Here is a 19,328-nt window from a genome sequence, read left to right as displayed (position 1 = left end):
GGAGACAGGGGCGCGCCCTATAGGGTGGGGGGTGCCCTCCTATCTCCTGGCCTCCTCGAAGCTTCTCAGACGTGGACTCCATGTCTCTTGGATCATATTTGTTTCAAAAATCACGTTCCCGAAGGTTTCATTCCGTTTCGACTCCGTTTGATATTCCTTTTCTTCGAAACACTGAAATTGCAAGAAAACAACAATATATATGGGCTAGGCCTCCGGTTAGTAGGTTAGTCCCAAAAGTAATATAAAAGTGTATAATAAATCCCGTAATCATCCAAAACAGATAATAAAATAGCTTGAATGCTTCATAAATTATAGATACTAGTCGCCAACCCGTGCATTCGCACGGGCTAGCATGCAATACAAATTTAGAGGAATGAGAATCCACAATATTTTTTTGCTATGGCTTGTCATCTAAAGAGATAAAAACATGTCGAAAAACTAAAATGACAACTGCACCTACTTAGTAATTATAAACTTTAACGATGTGAAAAAGCCGCATGCATAAGAAATATAATTATTATATAACTTTTAAGATGGTTATAAATAATACAATGTTGGCTCTATATTTTTTTGCTTAATCTATGAAATTGCGATAATATTATCAATTATTAATTTCCATAATGCAGAAAATAAATTGCAATAATGTATTTAGATTTAATTTATAGAAATATTTCATGCTATTTTGCTTGCTCTAATTTCTAATGTAAATGTATGGACACTAATTTGTTTCTCATGGGCGACCTATCTTGTTCTACATTTTTTTTGAAAGGTCTAGTTCCATGTTTTAGTTATATTTTGAAATACTGAAACTAATTAAGTTGTCATTTAAATTTGTATACTATTTAAATGTTGGAGGGTAACATCTTGTAGCTGGAAGTCATGTGTCGTTAACATATGTCTTGCCTGTCAACTCTTACAATAATGTGGGTAGGTTTTTTTTCTCTTACAATTGTTTTCTTTGATTTATCCTAAATAATAGACATTAATAATTTCAAACTGGTATGTCTAGCCAGTGGTCTGAGATGGTTCAAATCAAGCAAACTTTCTTACAAAAGCAGTCAAATATAGTAATACACAGTATATCTTTGATTTAATTCAGTGAAATTCGCAATTTTCTTTCTTTTTTCTTTTTTTTGCGGGTGAAACACATCTATTAATTAACCAGAATCACTAGTCTTTATGACATAAAGCGGCAACCTCATCAGGTACGCACCCTAGCCAAACAGCAGTTTTAGGGAGCTCTCGTCCCATCCTTGCTAGGGCGTGGCTGACCAAGTTTTGGTCACGTCCAATGATCTTGATTTCATGCGGTCTAGTACTAAGAAGATGCTGAGTCTCATTGACCATGGCTGCAACAGGAGATCTATCCACTTCCTCAGTGTTGATCATACATGCTAAGGCCGTGCAGTCCGTCTCCACCAGGAGCTGCTCTGAGCTTCTGTCAAGGGCCAGCGTGAAACCTTCCATGAGAACCGCGGCTTCCGCTTCCAGGGCACTGGCACATCGTTGTATAAAACGGCATGATGCGAAGATGATAGAGCCACTGTGGTCGCGAAGTATCATTCCAGCTCCACCGCTGCCATCCTCGTTCATCCACGAGCCATCCACATTCAGTTTTACCCACCCCATCGGTGGCTTCTTCCATCTTTCTGTTGGTGTTGGGCATCCCTTCCTCATCACTTGTAGGCTTTGATCTCCTCCTTGGTCAATATAAGAGACCACAGTCTTCCCCTTCACAACATCAGCATGTGGATGCTGTCGTATGTTCAGGAGTGTGTCGAGGTATCCACATAAGAATCGGCATGATGCTTCTACTGGTGGTGCTGGTTTGCCGTGGTAAACTTCATTGCGAACATGCCAGTTACGCCAAAGTGTCATGATCACAGGGAGATGCACATCTTCCGTGCATCCATCTAGCAGGTGGATGATCCATTCAGAGCCAGTATTGATGATGGTCTCCACCTTGGGCATTCTCCATATATCGGCCATGGCTTTCCAAAGACTCTGGGCCAAAGGACATCTGCATAGTGCATGAAATGTGTCCTCGCTCCCCATGCCACATAGAACACATGTATCAGTAATCTCAAGAGTGCGATTTTTTTTACTTTGTAAAGTGGCCAAAGAATTTGTGGCGACCCGCCAAGCAAAGACTCGTACCTTTGGGGGAGCAGGGCATCCCCACACTGCCTTCCAGACGGCACGAGTGCCGTCCGGTGCCCTGCTCGTGGCGCACGCGGTGGTGCGGGTACGTTCCTCCAACGCCGTCTTGTAGGCGCTGCGAACAGTGAAGACTCCATGTGTGTCAGGTGCCCAAGAAAGTACATCCTCCAGTCTCCTAGGGCTGGCCTTGATCCCCAAAATGCATTGGACATCAGGGTCAGAGAAGTGTTGCTGCAGGAGGTCCACTCGCCACCGGCCATTAGCATCAAGAAGTTCAGAAACCCGTCTGAGCCGGCAAGTAGCTCGAGGAGTGATTGGCCGGTAGGATGTGGGCCTCGGAATCCAAGGGTCCCGCCAGATGCATATATGCTCGCCATTACCCACTCGCCAGATGAGCCCTTTTTCAAGGAGCTCGAGGCCGTGCTGGATGGCATGCCACGTCGGCGATGAGTTACCTGAAAAGACAGTGTCCTCGAGAGACCCATTAGGATAATATTTCACCTTCAAAACCTGAGAGCATAAGGACTCCAGTCTGGTTAGAAGGCGCCAGGCTTGACGTGCAAGAAGTGCTTGGTTAAATAAACGGAAATCTCTAAACCCTAGTCCACCCTTTCCTTTTGGCTCTAGCAGTTTATCCCATGCAAGCCAATGGGTCTTCCTCTATCCTTGCTTCGAACCCCACCAGAAGTTCCTCACGAGTCGTGTGAGATCGTCACATACTGAGTACGGTAATTTAAATACCCCCATAATATAAGTAGGGATGGCTAGCAAAACAGATTTGATTAAAGTTTCCGTCCCTGCCTTGGAGAGGGTATCTCCCCATGCCATTATTCTCTTGGTCAAACTTGCCTGCAACATCTGGAATTTCCCCTTGTGCATATGACCATCAGGTGTGGGTAGACCTAAGTACTTTCCCTCAAATTCTGAATTCTGGACTTGCAAAACCTGTTTCACCGCAGTCTGCATCACAAGAGGACAACTATCACCAAACTGTATGGAGCACTTGTGTGGATTTATAAGTTGTCCAGTAGCTTGTGAATATCTATGAAGGGCATCCTTCACATATGTGGCTTGCGCAACATTTGCTTTGAAAAACATTAGTGTGTCATCAGCAAACAACAGATGTGAAATGCCCAGAGCTCTACTACAAATTTTGACTGGTTGGAATGCCTGTGTCTCCACGCCCTGCTTCAGCAATGCGAATAGACCATCAGCCACAAAGAGAAACAAGAAAGGGGACAGGGGATCACCTTGCCGTAGCCCACGCGACGGTGCGAACGAATCCAAGACGACTCCGTTGAATTTAACCGAATAGCTCACCGACGTAACACATGACATTATCCATTGTACCCATCGGTGAGAGAAGCCCAACTTCATCATCGCTTGCTTCAAGAACCCCCAGTCCACCCTGTCATAAGCCTTTGACAGGTTTAGTTTGTAAGCACAAAAACTATTGTCCCCATTTTTATCATGCTGAATAAAATGAAGGCATTCAAAGGCTAGGAGCGCATTATCAGTGATTAGACGCCCTGGGACAAAAGCACTCTGGTATGGTGATATGATCTCATCAAGCAAAGGTCGCAGTCTGTTGACCAAACACTTTGAAACAATTTTATAAATAACATTGCAAAGACTTATAGGTCTAAAATCTGTAAGCCGTACTGGATCATCCACTTTTGGAATAAGAACTATAACTGTCTCATTTACCCCTTCAGGCATATGACCAGTTCTAAAGAATTCCTTGACTGCATTAATAATTTCCTCCTTCATCACCGCCCAATTTTTCTAAAAAAAACCAGCTGGGAATCCATCCTTCCCTGGCGCTTTTAAAGGCCCCATCTGGAATAAACTATCAGATATTTCTTTGTCGGTAAACTCAGCACACAGGCGGCTGTTCATATCTGGTGTCACTTTTTCATCATAAAGGGCAAGTAATGGCTGCTGGTCCAGCGTGGCATCACGAGTAAATAAGTTTTTGAAGTAAGATGTGATCATATTACCCATTACTGTATGGTCGCCATGGCTACCGCCCGCCTCGTCAATAAGTCGTTTTACTTTGTTCCTCCTTGCACACCACACAGCTCGGCCATGAAAAAATTTCGTATTTCTGTCACCCTCCCTGAGCCAGTCAACACGGCTACGTTGCATCCATAGCATTTCTTCACGATACAAGAGCTCCTGCATGTGGTCCTCGACAGTTCGAATTTCATTTCTGTCAGCATTCATGTTCATTAGCTCTTCCAGCCGGCTTCTTGATCTCTCTAGCACCTTTGTGATGTTGCTGAACTTTTTCTTACTCCAAGCATGCAGCTCAATCATGACCCTTGATAGACCAGCTCAGATGTCCCCCAAACTAAACTTCCATCCAGCTTGTTTCCACACGTCCGCTACCTTCTCCGGCAGGCTGACGTCACGTTCCCAGAATGCCTCATAGCGCCGGAAGTTGGGCCTGAAATTTTGTTCTTCTTCCTTGAGACACTCCAGCACCAAGGGCACATGGTCAGAGCATGGTGAGACCTTATGGACCACACGTGCCTCCGAAAAAATGTCTCTCCATCTGTTGTCCGCGACCGCTCTATCGAGCCTTACTCGGACATTCCTCCTTCCCCGCTGCTTATTGTCATAGGTAAACGGCAAGCCGGAGAAACCAAGATCAACAAGCTCACATACCTCCAGTGTATCTCTGAATGCAATCATCTGGCTCTCGCTACGGGGTGTCGCTGAAAAATGCTCAAAGGACCACATAGCTTCATTGAAATCGCCTATGACACACCACGGCAGGTCAGATGTCCGTTTTAGCTCTCTCAAGTGCGTCCACATGCGGTGCCTGTTTTCAGAACGTGGTTCACCATATACACAAGTCAGATGCCATAACGGATCATGCTCTGAGAATCTCACATACGCATCAATAAATCTTTCATTAGCTGACTGAATCTCTACATGCAGACTTTCACACCAAAAGATAAAAAAAAAGATATCTCAGGGGATTTCTTAACAATCTTAAAGGGCAATGGGCGTAAAATAACCCAGTTATTTAGCCTCATCGATGAATTAGTCAAGACATTAATACGTCAAATTGATCATGCACACGTGTACATCTCAGAACATCAGATCAGCTGCATAACAGCAGGTAGTAATGAGTGGGTGTTATAGAAACCTCAAGCATACATAGAGAGGTACTCTTGGGAGCATCCATGTTGGTTGGTCTTCCATTTGTATAGATGACGATAGAATTATGCTCTAGTGCCTGCATGTGTCTATTGAAGTGCATCGTTCAATAAGTCGAACTTAGAAATTAGAAGATGCTTTAAGTTTGAGCATCATATGTTTTTTTATGGTGTTTCCAAATCAACTAACACAACAGTGTGTAGTTTAAATGACACTGAGGCAACTAATTGATCATGAGATCAAGAAGAAAAGGGGGAAAACATCAGAAGAAAGTAGAAATCACATGATCTATGAATTCTCAGTTGTTACCTTTGTTACCACTATTTTTATCAATTGTTGCCGACCGTAGAGAACATATCATCCTTCAACTATCAGACTGCACTTCTATTTGTGATTAATTGCAGCAATTAGAAGGTAACTTAGCTAAATGCAGACATGTGAAAAGGGAAGACCACATCGGACCTGAATTCATCTAGAAACAGTAAACATATGAAATCTAGAAGATAATAATATTTAGTTACCTCGGCCGCAGAAGCAGACTTACAATTAGTCTACTTTTAAGAAAAATATCAACAAACACATGTCTTTCAGGGTAAGTGCTATCAATCTTCCAACTTATAAATTAGAACAAAAAAAAGATGGTGTTACCTGGAAAATTGCGAGTCATTGGCTTCCAACTTCAGTCAGTGCATCTACTCCTTGGATCTGTAAAACATCGTGGCTTAGAAAATTTAAGAAAATTAATAGATACTATAATTCAGGAACACTTAGTCGGATTGTTTTATATCTGACATATCATGATTCTATTTATTTTTTTGGACACATCATAGTGTTCCTGCTTACACAGCTGTTGCGTTGAGGGGTTTACTTTAACTTACCCCATGATCAAAATCGTCCAAGTTGAAGTAACCAACGGGGGCGAGGCCTTGGATATGCTGCCAGCGAGGAACTTGGATGGTTGATGTGTTGCCAGATAATTTTTCTTCAAGATTACCTTCCCTCCACGACTCAGCAAGGCCGTCATCCACCATTTGTGACGGCACCAACCACAGTAGCTCCGTCCTTCCCCATATACCCCACCCCCTGCCTCTCTTGGTTGAGGGATTAATAAAACTATGATCGGGGAAGCCAAGTTACAGCAGAAAGTCAATGATGGATTTAGGGCTAATAAGGAGAGAAAATAGAGAGCTACCCGTACAGGAACGAAGGAGTTAGTTTTTACGCTACAGGAAAATCTTTTTGTTGCTTTCCGAGGGATAGGACCTGTGATGTTATTTCCATTGTTATCATCTGCTTCAAGAAGCCGCAGGAAATTGAATCCCTAGATATGACTATCAGCGGGCAAGATGAGAAAACTTGAACCCAAACCGAAAGAAAGAAATTTAAAACAAATCTGTTTGAGAATCCGAACCTGATCGCAGGAGATCCATGCCCTCAACATCGTTGTTGCAATTTGGGAGAGACACGACTTAGTTTCCACGTGAAAAAGAAGAGAGAGATAAGAACAAATCTGTTTGAGAAGATGAACCTGATCACAGGAGATCCATGCCTCAACTTCCTTGTTGCAATATGGGAGACACAGATCAGTTTCCACATGGAGAAGAAGAGAGAGATGAGAGAGACATCGCAGATGGGGAGGGGTATCCACATGCTCAACTTCCAATCTGAGAGATACGTGGATCTCCTTTCCGTGAGAATATGAAGGGAGACGTGAGAGAGAGAGAGAGAGAGAGTGGGATGTTAAGAGAGAGAAAAGGATTACTTCTGCTCGTTTTTTTTACAAGGAAAGGGAGAAACGGTGTAGGTAAATATTTTACGGGTATCACTTTTAGTTTTTTTCCCGGCTTGTATGAGTTAATCTAGACCGTAATAACTTGGCCCCACAGTTAGATGTACGGTTAGTAATTTCTAATTAACGTGGGAATTAATTGGGAGTCTGTAATTAGTATAGGTATATATAGAGGTATAGATAGATAGATATAGATAGATAGATAGATAGATAGATAGATAGATATAGACAGATGTTGGAGACGTATCAGAAGGTTCTTACATTATCAAGGAGGCCTATCGTTCCGGTGCCATAAAAATCAACAACTTCGAGGGCACAAGTCCAAGGGTGGTGAACGGTCAAAGAATCAAACATTATATCTTAGGTAATCCTATTAATGTTTAAAATAATATTATTGAAACTGTAACCCCGGAGGAATACATAAGGGACACTTTCCAGAATGTTTCAGACTTCGAAAAGGAATAGGTATGTGGTACGGTAAGTAAACCGACTCCAAAATAGTTCTAATGACAATTTTTCTTTGTTTTGGAATATTTAAGAATTTTGGAAAGAAAGAAGTAATCCGGGAAGGACACGAGGCCTCCATGAGGGTGGAGGGCGCGCCCACCTCTACTGGGCGCGCCCCCTGTCTCGTGGGCACCTTGTGTGCCTCCCGAACTCCGTTTTCTTGCACGTTACTTCTTTTGGTCGGTAAAAATTCATTATATAATTTCTCGAAGGTTTTGACCACCGTATCACGCAAAAATCCTCTGTTTTTGTTTCGAGTTGGTCCTTTTGCAGATTTAGAGCAAGATGTCTTCTCAAGAGTCAGTCGGTGAGAGTCGGGTGTCTCACCCGACACCAGGTCCAGGAGAAAATAGCGATGCTTGCCACTTTGGACCATCAATGGAGGATGAGATGGAGGCCGACTTGAAAAGGATAGATGCCATGGAGAAATATCAAGAAGTTACCTCCCTCTTTCAACAGGATTCATGGGGAACTACAGAGCTCGGCTGTTCAAAATTCGGTCATCCCTTCCAACGTTAAATTTCTTTCCTATGAAAATATGAAAAAGAGTGTCACTTGTTCTCCAGAAGCTATGCAACAACCTTGGGTAAAAGGACCTTTAGCCGTAACAGGCAAGCTCCGCAAGGAAAGTATGAACCTTAAGCAACAAGTCAATAAGCTCGAGGAGGAGAATCGTATCCCGAGGGGTATCATCTCCAAGAAGATCACAACACCAACTCTGAAGAAGGAGACATAATCACATGTATATAGGCACTCCCCTTGGCAACTGCCAAGCTTGGGGGAGGTGCCCCGGTATCATATCACCATCACACACCTATCTTTACCATTTTACTTAGTTTGATCCTTTTAGTAATATCTTGATCTAGTAGAACAAAGTTTTGGTATGAATTAGTTTTGAGTTTTGCTTTGTGATCCCTTTATGTAATCGAGTCCGTGAGCTATCTGTAATAAAAATTGGTGTTGAGTCAAGGGCTTTGCTATCTTGCTATGATCTTGAGAAAATAGAAAGAATAAAAAGAATAAAGGAGTTCATATTGATCCTATGGATAGTAATGACTTCACATACAAAGAGTATGAGGCATAAAAGTTGTTGAGAGTTGACAAACCTAGTTTTGGTCATCGTTACAATTAATAGGAAGTAATAAAGAAAGAGACGTTTTCACACATAAATATACTATCTTGGACATCCTTTACGATTGTGAGCACTCATTAAGTAGGACATGCTAAAGAGTTGATGTTGGACAAGGAAGACAACGTAATGGTTTATGTTTTCTCACATCTCAGTTAAGGTGTATTGTCATGGATCGTCCAACATGTTGAGCTTGCCTTTCCCCCTCATGCTAGCCAAATTTCTTGCATCAAGTAGAGATAATACTTGTGCTTCCAAATATCCTTAAACCCAGTTTTGCCATGAGAGTCCACTATACCCACCTATGGGTTGAGTAAGATCCTTCAAGTAAGTTGTCATGTTGCAAGCCATAAAAATTGCTCTCTAAATATGTATGACTTATTAGTGCGGATAAAATAAGCTTTATACGATCGTGTGATATGGAAGTAATAAAAGCAACGGACTGCATAATAAAGGTTCATATCACAAGTGGCAATATAAAGTGACGTTCTTTTGCATTAAGATTTTGTGCATCCAATCCTAAAAGCACATGACAACCTCTATTTCCCTCTGCGAAGGGCCTATCTTTTACTTGATGTCTTTTACTTTATGCAAGAGTCAAGGTGATCTTCACCTTTCCCTTTTTCATTTTATCCTTTGGCAAGCACCTCGTGTTGGAAAGATCCTGATATATATATCCAATTGGATGTAAGTTAACATGAACTATTATTGTTGACATCACCTAAAGGTGAATATGTTGGGAGGCAAAATTATAAGACCCTATCTTTTTCAGTGTCCGATTAAAACTCCATAACCATAAGTATTGCGTGAGTGTTAGCAATTGTAGAAGACTATATGATAGTTGAGTATGTGGACCTGCTAAAAAGATATTTTCTTGAATATTTCTGATGTTATGATAAATTGCAATTCCTTCAATGACTAAGATTTTAGTTTGTTAGTTTTCAGTGAAGTTTATAATCCATACTTGGCATTGTGAATAGATTGTTACTTGAGCATAAGAAATCATATGACAAAATCTATATATGTTGCTTTATAAGAATGATCATGATGCCCTCATGTCTGTATTTTATTTTTATCGACACCTCTATCTCTAGACATGTGGACATATTTTTCGATATCGGCTTCCGCTTGAGGACAAGCGAGGTCTAAGCTTGGGGGAGTTGATACATCCATTTTGCATCATGCTTTTATATCAATATTTATTACATTATGGGCTGTTATTACACATTATGTCACGATACATATGGCCATTTTCTCTTATTTTACAAGGTTTATCATGAAGAGGGAGAATGCCGGCAGCTGGGATTCTGGCTGAAAAGGGAGCAAATATTGGAAACCTATTCTACACAACTCCAAAAGTCCGGAAACTCCACGAAAGTCATTTTTGGAATTAATAAGAATTATTGAGCAAAGAAAGTACCACAAGGGGCCCACACCCTGGCCAGGAGTGTGGGGGCGCCTCCCCCCCTACCGGGCGCGCCCCCTGTCTCCTGGGCCCCCTAGTGGACCTCCGGTGCCCATCTTATGCTATATGAAGGCTCTTACCCTAGAAATATTCATAAGCAAGCTTACGGGATGAAACTCCGCCGCCACGAGGAGGAACCTTGGTGGAATCAATCTAAGGCTCCGGCGGAGCTGTTCTGCCGGGGAAACTTCCCTCCGGGAGGGGGAAATCATCACCATCGTCATCACCAACGACCCTCTCATTGGAGGGGGTCAATCTCCATCAACATCTGCACCAGCACCATCTCCTCTCAATACCCTAGTTCATCTCTTCTATCCAATCTTCTATCAAAACCACAAATTGGTACCTGTGGGTTGCTAGTAGTGTTGATTACTCCTTGTAGTTGATGCTAATTGGTTTACTTGGTGGAATATCATATGTTCAGATCCTTAATGCATATTAATACTCCTCTGATCATGAACATGAATATGCTTTGTGAGTAGTTACGTTTGTTCCTGAGGACATGGGTTATGTCTTGCTATTAGTAGTCATGTGAATTTGGTATTCGTTCGATATTTTGATGAGATGTATGTTGTCTCTACTCTAGTGGTGTTATGTGAATGTCGACTACATGACACTTCACCATTATTTGGGCCTAGAGGAAGGCATTGGGAAGTAATAAGTAGATGATGGGTTGCTAGAGTGACAGAATCTTATACCCTAGTTTATGCGTTGCTTCGTAAGGGGCTGATTTGGATCCACTAGTTTCATGCTATGGTTAGGTTTACCTTAATACGTCTTTTGTAGTTGCGGATGCTTGCAATAGGAGTTAATCATAAGTGGGATGCTTGTCCAAGAAAGGGCAGTCCCAAGCGCCGGTCCACCCACATATCAAACTATCAAAGTACCGAACGTGAATCATATGAGCGTGATGAAACTAGCTTGACGATAATTCCCATGTGTCCTCGGGAGCGCTTTTCTCATTATAAGAAGTTTTCCAGGCTTGTCCTTCGCTACAAAATGGATTGGGCCACCTTGCTGCACCTTATTTACTTTCATTACTTGTTACCCATTACAAATTATCTTATCACAAAACTATCTGTTTCCTACAACTCAGTGCTTGCAGAGAATACCTTACTGAAAAACCGCTTGTCATTTCCTTTTGCTCCTCATTTGGTTCAACACTCTTACTTATCGAAAGTATTACGATAGATCCCCTATACTTGTGGGTCATCACCAACAAGTCTGAACAGCTTTTTAGCATACTTCGGCATCACGAGTTTGGCCTTATATGCATCAGCTTCGAATCATGTCTTTGGTCGACAGTTGGGTTGCCCGGCTCCTGTGCTTACTACCCTATGTTTCGCTCTATCAGCTAGGGTAGTAAAGGGAGAACTACTGCGATTGTGTCCTGGTTCGTCTGGATGAGCACCTCAGTAGAGAAAGCTGAAAATTGACTGTCATGATGCGGTGAGAGCTGGTCAACCACTCGATCACTCACCAGAATCTTCACAATTTCTTCCTTATTACACGAAGGACCATTCTTCTGGTCATGTATGAAAACGCGTCGTATTCGGATAACTGCGTACCTACTAGGGGCTATATCATAGTCCCACCGTCAAACTCCTATGGCTAAGTGAAAGTGTTAAAGCCCTATAGTCCGATTGCCTGGTTGCCGCATTGACACCTCCTTAGTGGACCAAGATGTTGGGTCAAGAGTGATCAAGTACTTTTCCAAACACCCCCGCATTGTATGCGAGGGGGCTGAAGCCGACAACTAGTAAACTTTCAGATTATACAAAAAACGGCCGCACAGGAGGCACCAAAAACTTTTTAGGCAAAAGTATAAAATATAGCCCTAATATATCAAAACATTGTTTTTAAAAATTCGATAAATCTTACTCTAACATAATAGCTTTCGAGATTGACCATCTATCAAGCGGGCACCCTCTAGGACATCCTCAAAATAATGCTCTCGCGTATGATGGTCCTTGCCCTTGGGTGGACTTTTCACTGCAATATCGGTCGACTTCATCTTCGCCCAGTACGTCTTGAAGCGGGCAAAGGCCATCTGTGCACCTTCTATGCATGTTAACAGCGTCGATACGCGGCACCACATCAACAAGTCGCTGCACCAAACCGAAATAACTATTCGGAATTCGTTCAGTCGGCCATAGCCGGACCACGACGTCCTTCATGGCAGATCCGGATATCCTGTGGAGCTCGGCCCACTGGGCCATCTGTTCATTCAGCAACAGCGGACGCTTTGGCATGCTGAATTGCGATCAGAAAAGCTTTTCCATCGCATATCCTTCTTGCGCTTGCAAAAACTACATTGCATCGGAGACACTCTTCGGCAAGTCCACAAAATCGTCTGGAGAACTCCACAATTGATTAAGTGGGGCATACTTCGGATTGCTGAATTTAGTTCGTAATAAGAAGGGCTTACAAGCCGTGATCTCCCCAGCTTGTCGGATCTCCTCCCGAGCCGCTCTAGACTCGGATCGTGCTTCCCTCTCCTCTTGTAAGGCCTTGTCAAGATCGGTTGCTCTGGTTTTGTTATCTTTCTCAAGAAATTCGCATCGGCTAGTGGCATCCTTTAGCTCAAGCGCCATAGTAGATATCCTCTCCTCGCACTGGCGTCGAGTAGCCTGTTCGGCCTTTAATTCAGCAGCTGCCTTTTTGGCAGCCGCATTACGCATCCTGGTGTGCTCCTTGGCCCGGGCAAGCTCAGCCCGAAGGGTCTCAACTGTGGCGGCACCATCTGTAATTATGCATATCTTAGTATACAATTCTTAGCATCATGCTGATATTATAATACTTGCATATACTGACTGCCCCAAAGACATACCTTGCGCCTCGCCGAGCCGCCTGTTAATTAGTGTGATGTCATCATCCGCCACATCAAGTTTCTGCTTCAGAACTGAAACCTCTGTAGCTTGGGCAGTCGCCAGGGATGTAACAGCCTGTGTTCCAATTAGTCCTATTATTTCCTGGGCATATCTTTCTTGATCCTCTGATCGCCTCCCTTTGGACGCCAATCAGAGTCTCAGGGGCTACTATCTATACACAGGAACATTTTTCATTTATAGCACAATTGAAAATATTACATTACGTACCTCGAAGCTTCTTAGCAGCCTTGTAAAGGCTTCATTCAATCCTCTTTTCACGGACAGAACCCTCTCAACTACCGTACACATCAAGGTATGATGTTCCTCTGAGACAGACCCATGTCGCAATATGTCCATCAATGTATCCGGCGCCTCCGGATCCCTGGAAGCAGCCGTAGGGGTACGTAGTCCCTTCAAAGGAGTATGTTTACTCGACCTTAGAGTTGTCTCTGGCTGTAAATCGGATAGTCCGGGGAATTTATTGTTGGTCCCCTTATGGGCCGCACACCCTGGACCTTGAACGGCCAAAGTGTCGCCTTCAGGACTAGTCTTCATTGTCCCTCGCACTATTTTTTGATCGGGAGAGATCCTCTGGGACGACACCTCGAGGTCGTCTGCCCTATTGGACGGGGAGATCTATGGAGGCGTATCGCTCTCCATCATCTCCGGGAGAAGATCCCTCGAGGAGGAGCACTGTTGAGGAAGGCTACATGCCGGACTTCAAATATATATTTTATTACCCTTGCAACCAGGAAAGAACGGGATATGTTTAAAACACCCTTGTTCACTTACGGTTCAGCTAGGGGCTTGCCCTTATGGAGGAACTGCGTGACGATGTTGCCTCCCGTACCAGAACCCCCTGACAGGGATGTCTTCCCTCGCTTAGAAGCCTTTATCTTCAAGTCTTCGGAGGCGGTCCTCTTCTTCCCATGGGAAGAAGGGATGTCAGTTTCTCTTTCACATTCATATTCGGAAGAGGGAGTTCCAATCTCCCTGGTCGAGGTGCCTGCCGTACCTCTACAATGGGGGCCACCTTGGGCTTTCTCGCTCTCCTCCTTGTCTTCCTTCGCCAACACTTTATATGGTGCCAGAACCAGCATCCTTGTTAACACCGGATCATCTGAGTCTTCGAGAAGAGGGGCCGAACACCTAGTTATCTCCGCCTTCTTTGTCCAGCCCTGGCCGAGTATGGTTTTCTCAGTATATTGTTATGAGAAATTTAACTAAGTTGTGTTCGGGAGTCGAGTGCTTATCGAAGTATCTGGATGGTTGCAGTCAAGGTCGATGTCCTGTGTAGTATCCGACCACTTTTTCGTGCCCCGAAGAATAATTTCCACATTCCTCTGAGCGTTGTGCCAGAGAAGTGTTGAAGGGTTCGTGGTCCTTCCGGATTGAATTCCCACATGCGGAGAGGCCATAGTTGGCACGGTAGGACCCGACGTAGTAGTATTACTTGGATTACGTTGATAAGATCGGTGTCCTTTTGAATGAGGCTCCGAATGCGGATTTGCAGCGTGCGCACTTCGTCAATTGATCCCCAGTCCAACCCCTTATTAATCCATGATGCAAGCTGTAACGGAGGGCTGGATCGGAACGCAGGTGTAGCTTCCCACTTGTTACCACGGGGTTCAGTGATGTAAAACCACTCCCGCTGCCATAGATCGGAAGTTTCTGTGAAGGAGCCTTTTGGCCAAGAAGTATTGGTGAGTTTGCTCATTGCAGCACCACCACACTCCTCTTCTTTCCCGTTGATTACCTTCGGCTTCATATTAAAGGTCTTGAGCCACAAGCCAAAGTGTGGGGGAATACGGAGAAAGGCCTCACACACGATAATGAATGCCGAGACGTGAAGAAAGGAGTCCGGAGCTAGATCCTAAAAATCTAGCCCGTAATAGCACATGATCCCTCGGACAAAGGGATGAAGAGCAAATCCTAACCCTCGAAGGAAGTGGGAGATTAATACGACCCTCTCGCCGGAACTAGGGGTAGGAATAACCTGCCCTTGAGCAGGAAGCCTGTGGGGGATTTCCGCTGTCACGTATCTTGCCGGCCGGAGCTTCGCAATATCCTCCTCTGTGACAGAGGAGGCCACCCACCGGTCTTGAGGGCTGGGTTCGGACATGACTGGGAAGCGAAAAGCGATTAAACTGAACCTTGGGTGTTGCAACTCGAGGTGGGAGAGATTGAAGAAAGGGTTGGCGTAGAGGAGAAAACACAGGTCTTAGTCCCTTTATAAAGGCAATGAATATCAAACACCCCCTACTAGGCCTTAAAACCTGCCTATTTCTAAGGAATCATGCCAACAGAATGGTTGGGTTACCCACGCCCGTATTGATAAGAATCCGGCAATGAGGGGACACGATATATGCTTTGACAAGACGTGCCAATGAAACCACGTCTCGAAATATGGAGCGGCGAGCTAAAAACGTTTCGAAATAATGGCCAGGCGGCGGTGTGATGTCACGCTACAAAAAGTTGTCAGCAGATTTGACTCGTGAAACATTATAGTCTCTATGGTTGTGTGTGGAATTTGTTCGCCGAGCCAGACACGATTCTTGTGTTCAAAGACTATTTTTGGAGTATTCGGAGAAGGAACCCGCCTTGCAATAGAGAAGACAATCTGCGCGCCGGACACCTCGTCATTGAAGCCTGGTTCAGGGGCTACTGAGGGAGTCCTAGATTAAGGGGTCCTCGGACAGCCGGACTATGTAACGTGGGCCGGACAGTTGGGACATGAAGATACAAGACAGAAGACTCTCTCTCGTGTCTGGATCGGACATGAAGATTCCTTTCTCTGTAACCGACTTTGTATAACCCTAGTCCTCTCTGGTGTCCATATAAACCGGACGGTTTAGTCCATAGAGGCAATCATAATCATATAGGCTAGACTTCTAGGGTTTTAGCCATTATGATCTCGTGGTAGATCAACTCTTCTAATACTCATATTTGTCAAGATCAATCAAGCAGGAAGTAGGATATTACCTCCATAGAGAGGGCCCGAATCTGGGTAAACATAGTGTCCCCCGTCTCCTATTACCATCAACCTTAGACGCACAGTTCGGGACCCCCTACCCAATATCCACCGGTTTTGACACCGACAGGGGGCAAGAAAGTCTACCGGTGTGGTGGTACAAAGCTCCCGTCCGTGCCGGTGACCCGCGACCAGAGGTGGTTGATTGAGCCTAACAGGGAGAAGTAAGTGCATTTACTCTTTATTAAGCTTTTGCATTCTCGTTACTTCAAATTAATATCTAATGTGTTGGCCTTGTCATACTGCGGGGGTTGGATACACACAAATGGTGTCCGCAGGCCCAACCAGCTCCTTGGTGTGCTTTGCCGGCACCACTTCCCGGGGTGGGTCATGTTGCCCGATGAGGGTGAGGTTCCATAGCTAGTACAAAACTGAGAGTTGTACGAGCCTACCCCGGCCCCGCCAGAGGACAGGGTCGACGGTGTCGTGTGCGAGACGGTGTTCGACATTATGAGATGGTGGTTTTGGGTAATTTCTCCTTTATAGAATTAAAAATCAATAGTGTACCTAGTGATTGTACTAATCAGTGTTGTCTTGTTTGATTACAGACCTTGTACAAGTGTCTTGAACACGAGGGGGGCGCGGCTATGGTTCTCAAAGCCGAGTGCAAGTGCCTACTTCAGAACTTACGACACGAGGCTCGGGTGCAGGCTGCTCAAGACTACTACGCCTCGACTGGAATCAGGAGGGCCAAGAAGAAGTGTCACGGCAAGTATCTAAGTAAGGAGAAGTACATGAAGGTAATTACATATTCTTAAGGCCTTGTACTTAGTTTCCTTGGTTTGATTCGTAGGTGTAGCGCTGAAATTTCTCTTTGTCTAACTTAGGTGCCCCCAAGATGGTGTGCAGATAGGATGGACTATTGGGATAGGTTGGTGCATGAGTCCTGCTCTCCCCAATGGCTAGCCATCCACAACAAGGCCAAGGATAAGCATGCCCAAATGGAAGGTGTGCCACACCATCAAGGGGGCACCAACCTGTTTGACTGCGGGGATCACTGGGTATGTGGTTCGAGCCCTTAACGATTCATGCAATTTTATTTTTCATGCTAGCTTCAGCCCTTTAATTACTAATTTACTCTGTTCCTCTCTTTTAGGCGTGACACAACAAGGAGGTGCCACCGCTGTACGACCTCTATGCCATGGCCCATAGTGCCCCGTACAAGAAAGCCATGGTATTCTCGGAGGATGACCTTGATCATCCAGAGAGCTTCACCAACATCTCCTCCCATAACAAGCTCGTGAGGTATAGAGACTTTGGGAAGTCAATGAAAGGGGATGATTTCAACCCGAGCCAGAGTCCTGTTGATTCGAGCTCATGATGCTATCTGGTGAGGGGAGGAAACATGGCTCGATAGCCATTGGGGATGGACTGATACGTTGTCCTAGAAGTCTCCCGGAGATCACGAAGCGCTAGACAAGGTCTCTTCCTGAGATGAGGCCTCAACCATAGACAATGGAGTTCACCATCAAGTCTAGGGCCCAGGAGCTTCTAGCAAAGGCAAAAAGGCAGGCGACGCAGAGGGAGAGGCAGTTGGAGGAGAGGATGGCTAGTCTGTTGGAGGCGGAGAGGAACCGGAACGACGCGGGTCATCAGGCTCTATACGATCTCCTCGTGGTAAGTTTCTCCTGCATATTAGCCAAATCATGCACATAATGTTAGTTTCATTACTAACTAATATGGTTGACTCGTGAAAACAAAATGTGCAATATGTGTGCGAGAAAAATGGCCAGACCCCTCCGCCAATGCCCTAGATTAGTATAGCGGACACGGTGAGTTTCATTTGAATGGTCACTAGTTACTAGTATTCACATTTCAGTTTCATCATGCTAACTAGACATTGCAAATGATCTTTGGTGCAGCACGCCTCCCGACAACCATCGACCGGTCCTTCTCCATCTCGCATTGGCGCAACCCCGACCGGTCCTTCTCTGGCTGGCACTAGCGCAAACCCGACCGGTCCTTCACCTTGGTGATGATGGTAAGTTTTTCCCAAGTGTTTTGCTTAACAAATGCATACTTAGCCTAAGAAATGACCTACTTAGCTCCAAAATGACCTATACTTAGCTTATTTTCCTCGAAAATGACATAATAACCTTACATAGCTCCAAAATGACATATTCTACCTAGGATAGCTATAAAATGACCTATACTTAGAATTTTTTCCTCCAAAATGACTTGATATGCTTAGTTAGCTAGAAAATGGCAAACTACCTAGGATAGCTCAATAATGATCTATAACTAGCCTAGCTAGTTCATTTATTACATAATTAGCTCACTTAGGTAAAACAAATGTCATAACTACCTCGGATAGCTCAATAATGATCTATAATTAGCTCATCTAGTTCATTTATGACATTATTAGCTCACTTAGGTAAAAAATGGCATAATAACCTTGGTTTAGCCCCAAAATGACCTATACTTAGCTTATTTTCCTCAAAAATGACATAATAACCTTACTTAGCTCCGAACTGACATACTTTACCAAGGATAGCTATAAAATGACCTATACTTAGCATTTTTTCCTCCTAAATGACTTAATATGCTTAGTTAGCTGAAAATATGATAACTACCTAGGATAGCTAAATAATGATCTATACTTAGCTTACCTAGTTCATTTATGACATAATTAGCTTACTTATGTAAAAAATGGCATAATAACCTTGGTTTAGCTCCCAACTATCATATAATTAGTTTATTTTCCTCCAAAATGACAAAATAAACTTACCTGGCTCCAAAATTACCGATTTTAACTAGGATAGCTCTAACATGGCTTACACTTACCATTTTGTTCTCCAAAATGAATAAGTATGCATAGCTAGCTAAAAATGACATAACTACCTAGGTTAGCTCCAAAATGACCTATTTACCTAGCTTAGCTCTAAAATGACCTACACACTTAGCATTTTTACCTACCTTAGCTAAAAATGGCATTTTTACCTACTTTGGTTAGAAGAAGAAGAAGATAAAGAAGAGGAGAGGAGAAAAAGAAAGAGAAGATAAATTATTCTTCTTCTTCTTTTTCTTCTTCTTTTTCTTCTAGCTAGTCTTCTTCTTCTTCTAACTTTCATCTTTCCTAATTTGCAGATTTGCTATAGATGAGGAAACTTGCATTGATGGAGTGTACTCTTCTACTTGTGCTTCCTTTTTGTTTATCGAAACTTGTTGGGAACTCGTTTTGAATATGTATGTATGTATATGTTGTTGGA

This window comes from Triticum dicoccoides, chromosome 7B, assembly GCF_002162155.2.
Source record: "Triticum dicoccoides isolate Atlit2015 ecotype Zavitan chromosome 7B, WEW_v2.0, whole genome shotgun sequence".
Lineage (NCBI taxonomy): Eukaryota > Viridiplantae > Streptophyta > Magnoliopsida > Poales > Poaceae > Triticum > Triticum dicoccoides.
Note: the sequence above shows the minus strand (reverse complement) of the source record.